This window comes from Phacochoerus africanus, chromosome 7, assembly GCF_016906955.1.
Source record: "Phacochoerus africanus isolate WHEZ1 chromosome 7, ROS_Pafr_v1, whole genome shotgun sequence".
In the NCBI taxonomy this organism is placed as follows: Eukaryota; Metazoa; Chordata; class Mammalia; order Artiodactyla; family Suidae; genus Phacochoerus; species Phacochoerus africanus.
Window position 1 is genome coordinate 54,659,195 of NC_062550.1, and position 15,768 is coordinate 54,674,962.

At 41.0% G+C, this 15,768-nt stretch overlaps 1 pseudogene; it reads left to right on the forward strand.

The window, feature by feature from the left end:
- The first annotated feature begins 1,234 nt into the window (after positions 1-1,234).
- On the forward strand, positions 1,235-1,536 carry LOC125130406 (60S ribosomal protein L36a-like; annotated as a pseudogene).
- The last annotated feature ends 14,232 nt before the right edge of the window (positions 1,537-15,768 follow it).

A 15,768-nucleotide genomic window follows, 5' to 3' on the forward strand; every position in this document is an offset into this window, starting at 1 on the left:
GCTGCAGTTGGACTCTTCAACCCACTGTGCCAGAGCTGGAACTCCTAAAAGCTCATTTTCATTTATGTATATTTATTTATTAATGTAGATTAATGAATAGGGAGATGGACAAATATGTGATAAGGCAACATAGCAAACATTAATTATAGACTCTGAGTAGTGGGTTCATGAGTATTTGCTATAAAATTCTCTCAACTTCTTTTCATTTTTGGAACTTTTCATAATAAACCGTTGGGGGAAGATCATTTGGAGAACAGCTACATATAGCCCAGACATGCCTGAAAAGGAAGAACTAGGCGCCTTACTACATAGGAAAATTTTGAATAAAAGTTATAATAATTAAGAGAGTGTAATATTGGTGTGGGAACAAGAAAATGAATCAACAGAATATAATAGAAATCAAGCATTTATGGGAACCTGATTTATTTCAGAACTGACATGACCGACCACTGGAGAAAGGATAAATCATTCAATAAATGGTACCAGGAAAACTGGTATGCATATAGTAACTAATTAAAATGTTAACAACAGCATTTTAAAACTTTTAGGAAAAAAAATCAAGAGAATATCTTTTAAATATCTTTAAGTAATCAAGGCTCAAAAAGATATGTAATAGGAGTTCCCGTCGTGGCGCAGTGGTTAACGAATCCGACTAGGAACCATGACGTTGCGGGTTCGGTCTCTGCCCTTGCTCAGTGGGTTAAGGATCTGGCATTGCCGTGAGCTGTGGTGTGGGTTGCAGATGGGGCTTGGATCCCATGTTGCTGTGGCTCTGGCGTAGGCCGGTGGCTACAGCTCCGATTGGACCCCTAGCCTGGGAATCTCCATATGCCGCGGGAACGGCCCAAGAAATAGCAACAACAACAACAACAAAAAAAAAAAAGACAAAAGACAAAAAAAAGATATGTAATAAAACTATTTGCAAAAAGAATTTAAAACAAACAAGATAGGGGAGTTCCCATCGTGGCTCAGTGGTTGGCGAATCTGACGAGGAACCATGGGGTTGAGGGTTCAATCCCTGGCCTCGCTCAGTGAGTTAAGGATCTGGCGTTGCTGTGAGCTGCGGTGTAGGTCGCAGATGCGGCTCGCATCCCGTGTTGCTGTGGCTCTGGCGTAGGCCAAAATAAGATAAAACTATATTTTTAGGGATACTAAAAAGATAAGCAAAACATTATTAAGATTTACAAAATTTATGGAGTATTTTTCTTTGCATGCCAGTAGCACTCTTGCGAACATGGTGAGTATTCTTAAAATACACTGGACTTTCTGGGAGAAATGTGGCAGCACCAACACCACAGAACGACACAGTACAAGAAGGGCAATGATCCTCTGTATGCCCAGGGAAAGCAACCCTGCAACAGGACTCAGAGTGGCTATGGAAATGAGGTTAAGCTGATTTTCTGGGAAAAGGCTAAAACTACAAAGAAGATTGTGCCAAGGTTTGAATGTGTTGAGCCCAACTGCAGATCTAAGAGAATGCTGGGTTTTCAGAAATGTAAGCCTTTTAAACTGGGAAGAGATAAGAGAAAGAAGTAAGAGAGAGGTCCAGATCTAAGCTTTATCCGTTATTACGAAGGCAATAAAAATTTGAGATTATGTTCACTTCATTTGGTTGCTTTGGTCTTCAGGGAGGGAAATAAACTAATATCATCAATAAAAATCCCCCTGTGGGAAAATTTACGCTTTAAAAAAATGTATGGAGAGGAGGGGTGAACATACAGTTTGAAAGCAGCCCATCAGAAGAAGCTACAGGTGTAGCAGCTGTGATATATATGCACTGGGTGGTATATGTGAATGTTTATTTTTATTAATATCTATAGAATTGGATACACACTGTCTTATATTTGATATAATATACAAGTTAAAGATTTTAAGTCAGATGCAGTTTGCTAAAAAGTGAATCAAGATAGATAAGCAAACTGCCTTAGAAATCTTAACATTTCTGTATCCCTCAACCTTATAGGGAAAAAGCTGCAACAAAGGTGACATTGCCTTGTACTATACTTTAGTAAATGTCCTAAAGCTTTTATGAAGCATAATCTTGAAGCTTAAAAAGCACACAGGACTTCATGAAGTTCCTTATTATTACCCTTCTCAAAATCTATGAATGGCAGCTAAGTATGTCTTTCTGTCCCAGGAAAAAGAGCAAGGTAAAATTGTGACAAAATATCCTTCCCTCCCTCCTTCCTTCTATCCTTTCTCTTTCCTTCTGTAATAGTTTTAGTTTTCTAATACTGCATAAAAAATTATCAACACACACACACAAGCTTGAAGCAAAACAATTTTTTTTTTTTGACAGCCATACCTACAGCATATGGAAGTTCCCAGGCCAGGGGTCAAATCGGAGCTGTAGCTGAGGCCTACAACACAGCCACAGCAACACTAGATCCAAGCCACATCTAATACCCACACTGCAGCTTGCAGCAACACCAGATCCTTAACTTACTGAGCAAGGCCAGGGATTAAACCCACATCCCCTCACAGACGCTATATCCAGTTCTTAACCCATTGAGCCACAACAGGAACTCCCAAAACAAATTTAGTATTTCACAGTTTCAGGTCAAGAGCCAGGTCGCAGTTTAACTGGGCCCTCTGCTCAGAGTTGCCAGGGAGAGAACAAAGTGTGATCAGGGCTGTGACCTCATCTGTGACTTTTCCAATGTCTTTCAGATTGTTGGCAGAATTCAGTTCCTTGTGGTTATAGGACTAAGGCCCCAGTATTCTTGCTCAGGGTTGGCTGGGGGGTCATTCTTAGATCCTAGAGTCTGTCCTCTGGTCCTAGCTACATGGCACTCCCACAATCTGCAGCCTACTTCTTCAAGGCCAGCAGGAGGACCTCTCTCATGTTTCAAATCTAACTTCTTTTAAGGGTTTGTTCACCTGATTAGGTCAGGCCCTTCTAGGATAATCTCTCTTTCGAGTAATACAAATTCAACTGACCAGGGATCTTAATTACAGTTGGAAAACACAAGTTATTTCAGATGTCTGAATCATAGAGTGGCAGTGAGTGAGAGAAAACTAAAGGAAAAAAAGCTAAGTCACATAGGACTTTGTAAGCCAATTATGGAATGTTCCCTTTATTCTAGCAACAGCTAGAACCCACGAATGAGTGAAGGTTTTTAAGCATATAAACATGTTAAAATAGAATAGTCAGATCCGCATGTTAGAAGAATGACACTAGGGGGTGGTAAGAATGATAAAGAGGACAATTGATTTGAGCAAGTATTTGTGGAATGAAAGGGAAATCTGTGGCAAAAATAACTCTAGAAACTGTCCTCAAAATACACAGCATGCTGTCAGAAATGCTTTAATTTGAAAATCAATTATTCTGCATCTATTCCATGGCCAGGAACAAGGCCTACATACAGGAAAAAAAGTCATATGTCCTTCCTCCTCTAGCCTACCACAAATATATACACATGGATTTTCATAAAAGAGCTGAAACAGAGGAAATTCAAAGTGCAAATGAGAATAACATTTAGGGGAGAAGTGCACTGCAATCCATAGCACATCTTCATCTACCCTTGCCAGGTACAGTAAAATTTCATTCTTAAATGTCCTTGAAGTTAAAGGGATACAGAAAATTTAGCCCTCATGTCCACAGGACAGATTGTTCAGGAGAAGAACAAATCTTCCTGATGGTGAGATTGAGTGAAACTCTTCCCATGGATCCTCTGTTATTTTAAGTAATATACCAAGTGTTGAGAAAAGTCAAAAGAGAGGAGTGACCAAAGCACAGTTGGGTTTGCCGAAAAACATCTCCTGATGAAGGGGGGAGAGAATATGGCTCTTCAGAGAGAAGGGGCACATCCTGGTCATAAATTTATCTCCATTTGATTACTTCTCATTCAGTGTGTCAAAGGGCTTGTGATTGGAGTATCCCAAGTATAATAAATCACCAACGTCATCTCTTGATTGACTTGTAAATCTTGGTCCTTTTCAGGGATTAACTACTCGCTAAATTCATTTATCAAAATTAAAACTATGTTTTCAGAATGTTGCCCTCTAAATCCCAGGAAACTCTGAAAGATTAGCTTTTTGCAGATCCTTCCAGACCTAATACCAATGGGTGATATCAATGCAAGTGATTAATAGGAGCTCTCTAAGGTCTGGGGGAGATGCTGACAGACATTTCCCCCATGTGACGGAATAAGTCATCTTCTCATCCACCTACAAAAACACACACCCTGGATACTCTCCACACTAATGGAATGCTTCCAATTATTTAGAATGCGCACAGGAATTCTGTTTTGCATTAGTACCAGAAGTTTTTACAAGGACATCAGACCTCCTCAATGCTGTAAAACAGAATTCTTTACCTCAGCTTCCTTTAATCATTCTAGAAGCAACCGTAGCATCTGCAGAATGAAGGTCAAATCCAGAGTGCATTAGTCATAGCTTTTTGTGATGCTGTTTTGAAAAAAAAAAAAAAAAGGCATTAGCTAACATTTTTATCCCACTGACCCCTGTGCTGAGTTGTATACAGCCTATATACCCACCACAGAGAAGCTCTCTTCTGTCTTCTCTCTTCTTCATCTATTTACAGCCTATGGTTCTATCACAGGGCCTTAGAGACATTTCATCCAAATATCCGCATTCACACAAAATGTTCTGACACCTTCCCAGTACAATCCTTGACATTTTCCCTCTCCTCCCTGAGAGGCGTGCGCTGTGAACCTACTCCTTCTTGCAAGTGAAATGGCAGCTGGGCTCATTAATGGTTCCCTCAGATCCTCTACCTCCTTCATTCCTCAAAACAAACTCTTTGGCTCCGTTCGTAACAGGTCTGATAACACTCTAAATAAAGTACCACCGAGACTTTGGTTCCCACTAAAGGGTACAGGTTAGACCCAGGTGGAGGTATAAAACGACACGTGTCCTATCAAAGTATTCCCAGATTCCCTTAATGACACTTTATGGGACTGTTCCCTTTGAATCCTTTAAACCAGTGGCGAGCAATCTTTTCTTTTTCCCTCCGGGGCTACTAGTTTACAATATAATCATTTAACTGGGGATCACACAGCTTATGCTAATGTCATTCATTTTATAAGCATCTGGTATAGCTAGCATTACTGAGCATATGTGGTTACTATGAATTATGTGAAGCAATTTTTATGCATTATTTCCACCAATCTTTATAACAATTCTATGAGATATGTTCAATTAGCAATATCCATTTAATAAGGATATTCATACATAAGGAGACTGAGCCACAGGGAATGCAACTTTTTCAAAGTCACTCAGCTAGTGAGTGGCCCAACCAGGAGTCAGACCTGGTCAGTCTGGCCGCAGAGCTTGAGTGGTACTCACTGACTTCCTTCCCATTTACCATTGTGTTAAGCTCTTCAGTAGGTCCTAGAGCTGCATGGATGGATGAGTCATGTGGATGCTAAAGACAATATTTCTGCCTCACCTCCACCTGGAGCTTAAATTTGAAGAAAACCATGTTAAAATTTATTATAGAGTTAAGAACAGAGTGGTGATCCAGCACGGAGAATGCAACAGCTAACTCTGCCTAGAGGATTGAAGAAATCTTCCCCAGAAGAGTGAAATTCAAGCTATAAACCTGCTAAAGAATATCCAAGGAAAAACAGACAATAAAGAACAGTGTTAGGAAAGGGGTTGTATCAGGAAAGGCAAGAAGCTTGACGTGACAGCATAGGACATGGGACAGTGAGGAGAGGAAGAGGAGAAGAATGACAAGAAACTGAAAGCTTAGGTTAGACCTTAAATGCAGTGCTAAAATGTCTGGATGTTATTTTCAGGTAACGAAGCCAATTGCTTTTAGGCAAAAGGATGAGTAACATTATTAACGTTACTCTTGAGTGTTTTTTTTTAAAGGTAAATTAGCCAAGTTAAAGTATGGATAATGGAGTAGAGAGAAAGACCAGAAGCAAAGGCACCTGTCACAATATCACATAAATAAAGACTGAGCCAGACCAGTGGGAAGGAAAGGCCAGAATAAGACACATTGAAAAATCTCTTCCTTACTGCCATCTTTCATGCCATATAGTTGCTTAATTTTTTATTTTCTGTCTCCTGCTAGACTGTAAGTTCCATGAGAGCATGGATTTCTGCTGAAACTCCAGTGCCCAGGACACTGCCCCACAGAACCTCCGTAAGTATATTCAGAATAAGTGAAGTTGGGAGTTCCCTTCATGGCTCAATGGTTAGCAAACTCAACTAGGATTCATGAGAATGCAGGTTTGATCCCTGGCCTCGCTTAGTGGGTTAAGGATCCAGTGTTGCCATGAGCCGTGGCATAGGTCGCAGATGTGGCTCCAATCCCACGTTGCTGTGGCTGTGGTGTAGGCCAGCAGCTGTAGCTTCAATTCAACCCCTAGCCTGGGAATTTCCATATGCCTCCACTGAGGCCCTGAAAAGCAAAAAAAAAAAAAAAAAAAAAAAGAATAAGTGAAGTTAATTCAAAGGAATTTAGGGATTAGTTGTATTTAAGAGATGAGAGAGTTAAAGCTTCTAGCTAAGGAAACTTAATGGATGGTGATAGAGATCAAGAATCCACAAGACAGGAGTTTCCGTTGTGGCTCAGCCGATACCAACCTGACAAGGATCCATGAGGGTACAGGTTCTAACCCTGGCCTCAATCAGTGGGTTAAGGATCTGGCATTTCCATGAGCTGTGGTGTAACTCGCAGATGCAGCTCAGATCTGGCATTGCTGTGACTGTGGTGTAGGCCGGCAGTTACAGCTCCTGATTCAACCCCTAGCCTGGGAAACTCCATATGCCTCAGATTCATCCCTAAAAAGACCAAAAAAAAAAAAAAATCCACAAGACAGCTTTGAAGTGTCTACAGAGTTTCAGACTGATATATGTTGAAGGCTGTTTAACATTTGGAAGTGGAATGCCAGGGTTTTAGAGATTTTGGAATCATCAGTATAGAGTTAGAAACAACCCTAAGGAAGTTCCAGTGGCACAGTGGGTTAAGAATTTGGCATTGCTGCAGCTGTGGTGCAGGTTGCAACAGTGGCACAGGTTCAATCCCTGGCCTGGGAACTTCCACATGAAGAGAAGTACGGAAATGTTGAGCAACCACAAAATTTAAGAGATAGTATAACCCAGAAGGACCCTTATGAGGTCTTCCAAGGATAGACTCTCCCCAACCCCTGACCCCTGCCAGCCCATGTCCTCTGCTTGCCTCTTGTCTGCAGAAAAACTTTAGCCAAAAAATAAATTTAGTCCAAGAAGGGAGAAAATGCAAAAAGCAAAGGGAAATAGTCAAATGGGACAAAATACAAATAGTTCAAACATTAAGCAAAGCCAAAGATTTTAGTTCTACCTCACAAGCTATAGATAATATTCTAAGCCATTTCCTTTGAGCTGTTTTGCAAATACTGAAACCCCCCACCAGGTAGAAGAGGTTAGCTACATGATGACTAGACTGTAGCCGTGACATGAGCTGCTGCATCTTACACAACTAGGAAAGATGTGGAACAGACCAACCCTGGAACTGACCAACCCTGGAACTGAAGATTACTTTGCTTAAAACAATCAAGATGACAATGATCAGACCACCAAATGACCAGTTTTAAGATAACTGTCAGATCTGACTGTGCTGTTGTGTACCTAGCCCCCTCTCTCTGCCTACACACCCCTGAAATTCCCTTCCAAACTCTCCTGCTCCCAGATTAGCAGTTGGGAGTTGGTTCTTTGGGACATGAGTCTACCTTCTCCATTTGCTGGCCTCTTGAGTAAAGCATCCTTTCCTTTTCTACCAACACTTGCCTCTCCAGTATTGGCTTTTGAGCAGAGAACAGCCAGACCCAAGTTCAGTAATGATTGGAGAGCCAACAACAGAAATAAAGAAGAAACAGTGAGAAAGCTAAGAGGAAAACTGGGAGAGTAAAGTGTTTTGAAAACACCAGAGAGAAGAGTCATTAAAAGCAGAGCCTGGGGATGATCACTTGTTCCACTAACAATATCTGAGTAAAATCAAGTAAGATAGAGGATCTTTGTGCAGGACAGAAGTTGCTCAGAACCATGAGGTAGTCCTTGCTAGGAATTAGGCAAGGGATTATTTCAGGATTGTGAGACTAGAATGTAAGGACCAAGAGAGTCATCAATCTAAGACAACGGAGAAAAGGCATATGCACACTATTGTATATGAAATGGATGGTCAATGGAGACCTGCTGTGTAGTACAGAGAACTCTACTCAATATTCTGTGACAACCTACATGGGAGAAGAATCTGAAAAAAAATGGATATGTGTCCGTGTGTCCATAGCAGAAATTAACACAACATTGTAAATCAACTATACTTCAATAAAATCTTAAAAAAAACCCCACAAATGTCACACTGAAAAAAAAAAAGATAATGGAGAAAAGAAAACTAACAGAGAACAGGGCAGGAGATGGAAAGAATTCATCTGAGAGTTTAAGGAGCATGGTCAAGGTGAAACAGAAGAAAATAAAACATTAGATACAGGAAAAAGGATGATCTGATCTGTATTGATAGTTCACCTGAGGTTGGCTACTTGTGCCACAGTGTGTACAGGTGTGTAATTTCCTCCAACAGAGTTCAGAAACTCAGTACAGGAACAAAGGAAGCAAGTGGTTAACTTTATCTTAAATTTTTGTAGAAAATTACAAAATGCCCCACTACCCATTTTAAAAATTGATAGCAATCACAAAAGTCTAGACTGTAGGAAATTATAGGAAAAACAACCTTATGCTCTCAACAAATAAATCCCAAGTTGAAAAAGAGAGAGAAAAAGAAAGCAGGAATCTGTATAGTGAAAAACAGTAAGAGAAAGAGCAACCCATAACAACGTGGGGACTTATTTGGATACCGATTCCAACAGACAATTTATACAATAACATTTAAAGATTGGCTGGGTAGCAAAAAAGCAAAAAACCAAACAAACAAACAAACAAAGGACTTCATGATGTGGCTCAGGGGAAACAAACCAGACTAGTACCCATGAGGATGTGGGTTCAATTCCTGACCTTGCTTAGTGGGTTAAGGATCCTACGTTGCCATGAGCTGTGACATAGGTCACAGACATGGCTCAGATCCAGTGTTGCTATGGCTGTGGTGTAGGCCGGGAGCTGCAGCTCAGACTCTACCCCTAGCCTGGGAACTTCCATATGCCTCAGCTGTGGCCCTAAAAAGCAGAAGAAGAAGGAAAAAAATTGGCTGGGGGGGGGACATTGGAAATGTATGAACATCAACTGCAATTTTTTTTTTTCTTTTTTGGCCACTCTGCAGCATATGGATTTCCCAGGCCAGGGATTAGATCCAAGTCACAGTTGCAACCTACACTGCAGCTAAATTCCAGTGGCAACTGGGGATTCTAAACCCAGTGTGCTGGGCTGGGGATTGAACCTGTGTCCCAGTGCTCCCAAGACACTGCTAATCCCATAGCACCACAACTGTAATATCTAATTTTTTTTTAATGCCCCAAGGCCTATGGAAATTCTTGGACCAAGAATTAAGTCTGAGCCACACCTGCAACCTAGCTGTGGCAATGCCAGGTTCTTTAACCCACTAAGCTAGAGGGGGAACTCCTGAAATTTTTTTTAATAATAAGGAATTATTAGCGTTTTTTGGAGTAATACTGGCATCATGGTTTTGTTTGAATGCTCAAGTATGAGAGCTGGATACAGACATACTTACAGATGAACTTGGTACAGAACTGGAGCTTGCTTCAAAATATTTTGGGAAGCAGGAAAGTGGGTGGGGATACAGGTGAAATAAGATTAGCCATGAATTGATAGCTTGGCTGCTGGACAATAGGGATTCATTGTACCATTCTATGTACTATCATATAGGTTTCAATTTTTCTACCACAGATTTTAAGGACAAAACAAGATTCTACTCAGTGAATAGTGGGAAAATTGCATTATTTTTAATGATGACCAGTTAAGGAGATAAGAAATGAAAGAGGGAGAAAAGTTTTAAAGGGAGGATACGTAAGTCAGAAAAAGGCAGAAAGATGAAAAGAACTGGAACACAGAGAAATAAAGGCATAAATACAAACAGAGGAAGCAACCAAGCAAAAGACAGACTTATGAAATGACATTACCACCTTGTGGTCTTTTAGGATATTGCCCCTAAGTATTCAAGCCACAATTTTTTTTCACACCTGTAGGCATATGTGGAGATGTCATGCCAGGTGGAACGGAGGTAACGGCCATACCTAAGCTTCTATCTGAAGGTTTCTCACTTGTGACTTAAATTTTGTTGACTCTCCTAATATTTTCAGATGGTACCTCCATTCAGCACAAGGTCCCCACATGTTCTAAATTTTATTGTCCTAAATTTCCCATTTTATACATACAGGGTTAGCTCCTAATCTGGTATTTCAGGACTTTATGAACTAATATTGGTTCACCTTGTCCAAACATTTAATGACTTGTTTTTAAAAAACAAACAACTTTTTCAAGATATAACTGATTATACAGAAAGCTTGACATAGTTAACATATACAGTGTGATGAGATTGGAGAGGTGCATCTTCACCCTGACATTCAAGGTAATAAACATGTCGCCACCTGTGCATGCGTATCATCCTTTCACCACTCTGTCTCCAGTCTGATTAATCAATTTCTACCTCCTCCATCTTCTCCTTCTACTCACCTTTCTCTAACTTTTTCAAACTCCACAGAAGTTGCTTTTTCTTATAGTATGTGACAAAGCAGCATAGCGTATTCATACAGTGTGGGAGTGGCCCCACAAAACAAAGGATTGAGAATGTGGAACCAAAGGGACATTTATTTTATTTTCGATGAAGTGCAATGTTTTTTTACTTTTTTGGCTGTCTCAAGGCATGTGGAGTTCCCAGACTGAGGACCAGATCCCAGCTGAGGTTGTTACCTAGACCACAGCTGCAGTAACACCAGATCCCTAACCCATTGTGCCGAGCCAGAGATCGAACCTGTATCCCAGACCTGCAGAGACCCTGCCGACTCCACAGCAGGAACTCCCAAAGGGAGTTCTACAGCGAAAATGGCCCCACTGTTCAAGCAGATGACTCAGGGAAGACTCAAACTCCCAAATAGCCCCAATGTTTTTGCCATTGCCTGGTATTGTCTTTTAAATTCCCCCTCCTCTCCATCTACACTCCTTCTGTGTGAGCTCTTGCTGGCGTCCCTGGCATGGACAATGCTAGACTCTAACCTAGCCTCCTTGCTTCCGGCCAGTAGCCCCTTCAAATGACCCTTCACACTGCATCCAATTACTTCTCCAAAATGCGGATTAAGCTCCTGATTCTCTACATAATACCTTCCAGTATTTCCCATCATCCATGAGAAAAGAATTCTAGATGCATAGCGCCAATCTCTTCCTAACACAGTTCCTGCATTCTTTCTCACCCACCGCAGTGCCCTCAACTTACACACCTCTGTTCCAGCCATGCTGGTCTGCTTGCTGTTCCCAAAAAGGCCATTGTATGAGTCATACTCCCTTGCCTTGGCACAGATTGTTATCCCTGTCTGAAAACCTGTCTTTATGCCTGGTTAGCTCCTAATATTGGTTTATCTTGACTCAGACACAGAGTTAAGACTCAGACCTACAACTCAAGCACAGCTGACCTCACCTCCCAACGGAGTGTTCGTATAGCACCTGCACACAATTACACTGTTGTGATGACATGTATACTGGTCTCTCTACACCTCTGCCTCCGGCAAACTTAGATTCAAATGGGGAGGTAACTGGAACTGGGCTGAATTTATTTAAGCTTTCCCAGAACTTAGCACAGTACCCAGCAAGGCATGGGTATGCAATAAAGATTGGCTCTCTTCTCTCTGTAGCTAATTGTGGGAATCTGATCTCCAATACATAGAGTGGGTAAGCAGTGCTTTAATGAAGAAAAGAAATGCCATTGTAGTTTTTAATGATAATTAGCCAATATTAGCAAGGATTCTCAAGCTTCAGGTAGGAAATTAAAATTGTTCAGTTCTTCTGGAAGTAAATACAATAAAATATATCAAACATATACATATCATTAAATCCAGAATTCTACTTGCAGGAATTGAAACTGACAATACACACAAAGATCTGGATATAAGAATATTTGTCACAGTAGCATTAATTTATAGTTAAAAAAATCTGGGAAACCGAAATGTCCAGAATAGGGGCTTTACAAAGCAAACAGTGATATAACCGAATTCTAGGGAGTCGTTAAAAATTATATGAAATTTAAAATTATTCTCTTGAAAAGCAAAAAACAGATGCTGTTTATAAAACAACTGTATTCAGTTTCACCTTCAGCCTGAGCACGGTGGGTCAAAGGACCCAGCGTTGCTGCAAATGTGGCTGGAATTCAATCCTTGGCCTGGGAACTTCCATGTCCCATGGATGTGGCCATAAAATAAAACAAAACAAAATAAAACATCTGTGGTCAGTTTTACAGTGTGTGTGTGCGTGTGTGCTCATCCACGTGTGTTTTTCTCTCATGGACTAATACAATAGACTTATGTACATTTGTACACTTTCATAAACATAAGATACTCATGCATAATGAAAGCTTGGAAAATATGTATGACTGAAATGAAAATGATTTATAAATAATTTAATCGTTGTCTTCTCTGTACTTTCTGATTTTTCTCCAGTGAACAGTTACTGCCTTTATAATAATAAGGGGAAAAATAAAGAATTTTTTTTTTTTAAGAGAAAAGGAGGAAGAAAGGAAAGGAGACCAGGTCCCTAAGGCCATCAAGAGGAAAACCTGGGAAGCTGGTCTGAATGTAAAAGAGCATCTGAATCTTAAAAACAGAAAGACCTATGGAGTTTTACAGAAGGTTAAGCCAATTGGTCATAGGTGCCTTAGTGTCAAGTACTCAGATCAATATGTACTTGTGGTCAATGTCAGTGGATGGAAATGATCTGGAGAGGAGAGAGCTCAGAAGAAGAGGGGATACATGTCAATATTCTGGGTCAGACTATTCACATAACCCTTCTTTCCTTGGCTGCCCCAGCCCGCCCCTCCACAATGCCTCCATTCTTACTATAGGGACTTGAGAATACTAGAAACCTCCTTTATTCATGGGGAAGAGGAAGGATATCTGTGGAAGGAATGCACAAAGAATATCTAGGCTATATGCCCGCCCAGTCTGTCTGGATCTGCTTTACTAGACTTCAGCATTTCTCCCTTCACCAGAGTTCAGCGGACAAAGCTCAGTGCTTAGAAATTTGTTTAGGTTTTATCAAATATTTCAGTTTGATTTATAAAGAAAATCTCTCGTCACATTAGAGTTGATATCAAATGTTATCTTGAAAACTCTTTTGTTCTGCCGAAAAAAAAAAAAAATTAAGGAGTTCTCCTGTGGCACAGCATGTTAAGGATTTGGCATTGTTACTGCTGTGATGCAGGTTCAATCCCTGGCCTGGGAAATTCTGCATGCCCCAGGAACAGCCAAATAAACCCATAAAAAAATAAAAAAACAAAGACATTAAGACACTAAAGCCATACTATGTACAAAAAGGAAACTGACGGTTATGATGGTTAATTTTATGTGTCAACTTGACTGTGCCAAGGGATACCCAGTTAGCTGGTTAAATATTTCCAGCTGTGTGTCTATGAGGGTGTTTACAGCAGAGATTAGCATTTGAATTAAACTGAGGAAAGATGATCCTCCCCGAAGGGGATCATCTATCCTGCAGAAAAAGGTTATGCTCTCAGCTTGACTGTTTGAGCTGGGCCACTCATCTTTTCCCACCCTCAGTGCTCCTGGTACTCGGGCCTTCAACCCAGGCTGGAATCTACATCATTGGCTCTCCAGATCTCAGAGCTTTGAACTACACCATCAGGTTTCCTGGGTCTCCAGCTTGCAGATAACAGGTCATGGGATGTCTCAGATATACAGATAGATGATACAGATAGATAGATAGATAGATAGATAGATAGATAGATAGATAGATAGATAGATAGACAGACAGATATAGATATATACGTAGGTGAAGAGGTAGTGATAGCAAGAGTACACTAATTTTAAAGAACTTTGGCTGCAAAGTGGAACAAGAAGGGAGCAGGTAAAGGGAAGTATGGTTTTGTTTTTTAAAAAAAAGTGAGACTTACATATTCACATGTCTCATGAGGAATGCTACTAAAGAAGACATTCTGAACATAAAGGAGAAGACACAGAGGGAGGCACTGATATTTAACAAGAAAAAGAGCATCAGAGCCTCCCTACTTCCAAAGTTGCAGAGAAGTAGATGATGAAGATGCATAATATTTGTTGTTTTGAAGATATAATGTGATGGGACTTTTGATCCTTTGTGAAATTAGAGGCAAGACCAACTGTTAGGGAGAAAGGAGTGTATGGGGGTGAAATAATGCTTTGAGGAGCATGGTATATTTTTGGATAATGTCTTTTTGGAAAATATGTTTCATCACAGGTGGTGTTTTCTGGGAAGGAGACCCTGGGACAGAGTTGGAAGTACAAAGGATCATCGGAAAGCAGCACCTGTGAAAGAGGAGTTATGCCACACCAGAGGCTCAGTGTTGTTCTCTATCATTGGATGGTTGGACATTCAGAGAAAGCAGATCTGACCTGGTAGGTAGGAATTCTGCTATGCAGCTCACATGTCATGGCCTTCATCACTGCTAATATGGCCAGGTCATCTATGTGCCCATCATGCTAGCCTTAGGGTGGTCAGTGATAGAGCTAGCTAACATCAAATGGCCAAGCCATTTTGATTGCTTAGTTGTTGAGAGTCTCTCTCATGGTGGGTTCTGTTTGGGGCATCGTTAATGTAGGAAATATCTCTACACTTGATGGCCACTCCCATCTAGCCATCCACTTGTCTCCATCTTAGATCTTGTCGCCAATTTTCCAATCTTTTTACTTCCATCTCTGGGCAGATTGTCACTGTCATCAGTCCTCATAAAGTGCTATCTTCCTTCTACACTAAGAGGATAGCCTATGTAACCACCCAAAACTCTGTTCACTGGGAATATTTTCCTCCACCACAGTTTATAAGACAACCCTAAATGGAACAGTAATTCAGCTGCTGCCCACAGCCAGCTTACATCTGTAAACCAAGCCAACCAGTCTATAAACCAAGCTGAGACATTTTTTCCTTTCTTCAGCTGGTCACAAGACCCTCCCCCATGATCACAGGTGTGAATTGGAGAGTGAGAGATTGTGCAAATATAATGGATAACATGGGGGAGAGAGGGGGTATTACCTGCTCATTCATTCTGCTTGTATCTTTTGGTTCCACTCATGTTTGGTTCAGATGTATTATTTCCAACCTACAATGGACTACTGCTGAACCCACCTGACTTTATAACCTATATGACCCACAGGACCCGGATCATGATGGCCACTTTAAGATGTAGGTTATTTGGGGTCCCACCTTCAACTGTTCCAGCTCTACTGAGGACTAGTAGCATGTCAACAGCTACTCTTCAAAAGGCAATTAAGGAGTTCCCGTCACGGTGCAGTGGTTAACGAATCCGACTAGGAACCATGAAGTTGCAGGTTCAATCCCTGCCCTTGCTCAGTGAGTTAAGGATCCGGCGTTGCCGTGAGCTGTGGTGTAGGTCGCAGACGTGGCTCGGATCCCGAGTTGCTGTGGCTCTGGCATAGGCTGGCAGCTACAGCTCCAATTAGACCCCTAGCCTGGGAACATCCATATGCTGCGGGAGCAGCCCAAGAAATGGCAAAAAGACAAAAAAAAAAAAAGGCAATTAATTCTCTACTGCAGATGGCCAGACTTTACTCCCAAACCTCCAGGGGCCTGTTTGTGATTCTTCAACTGGGAGAAACTCCACATTGAATCTTTTTCTACTACTGACATCTTCAA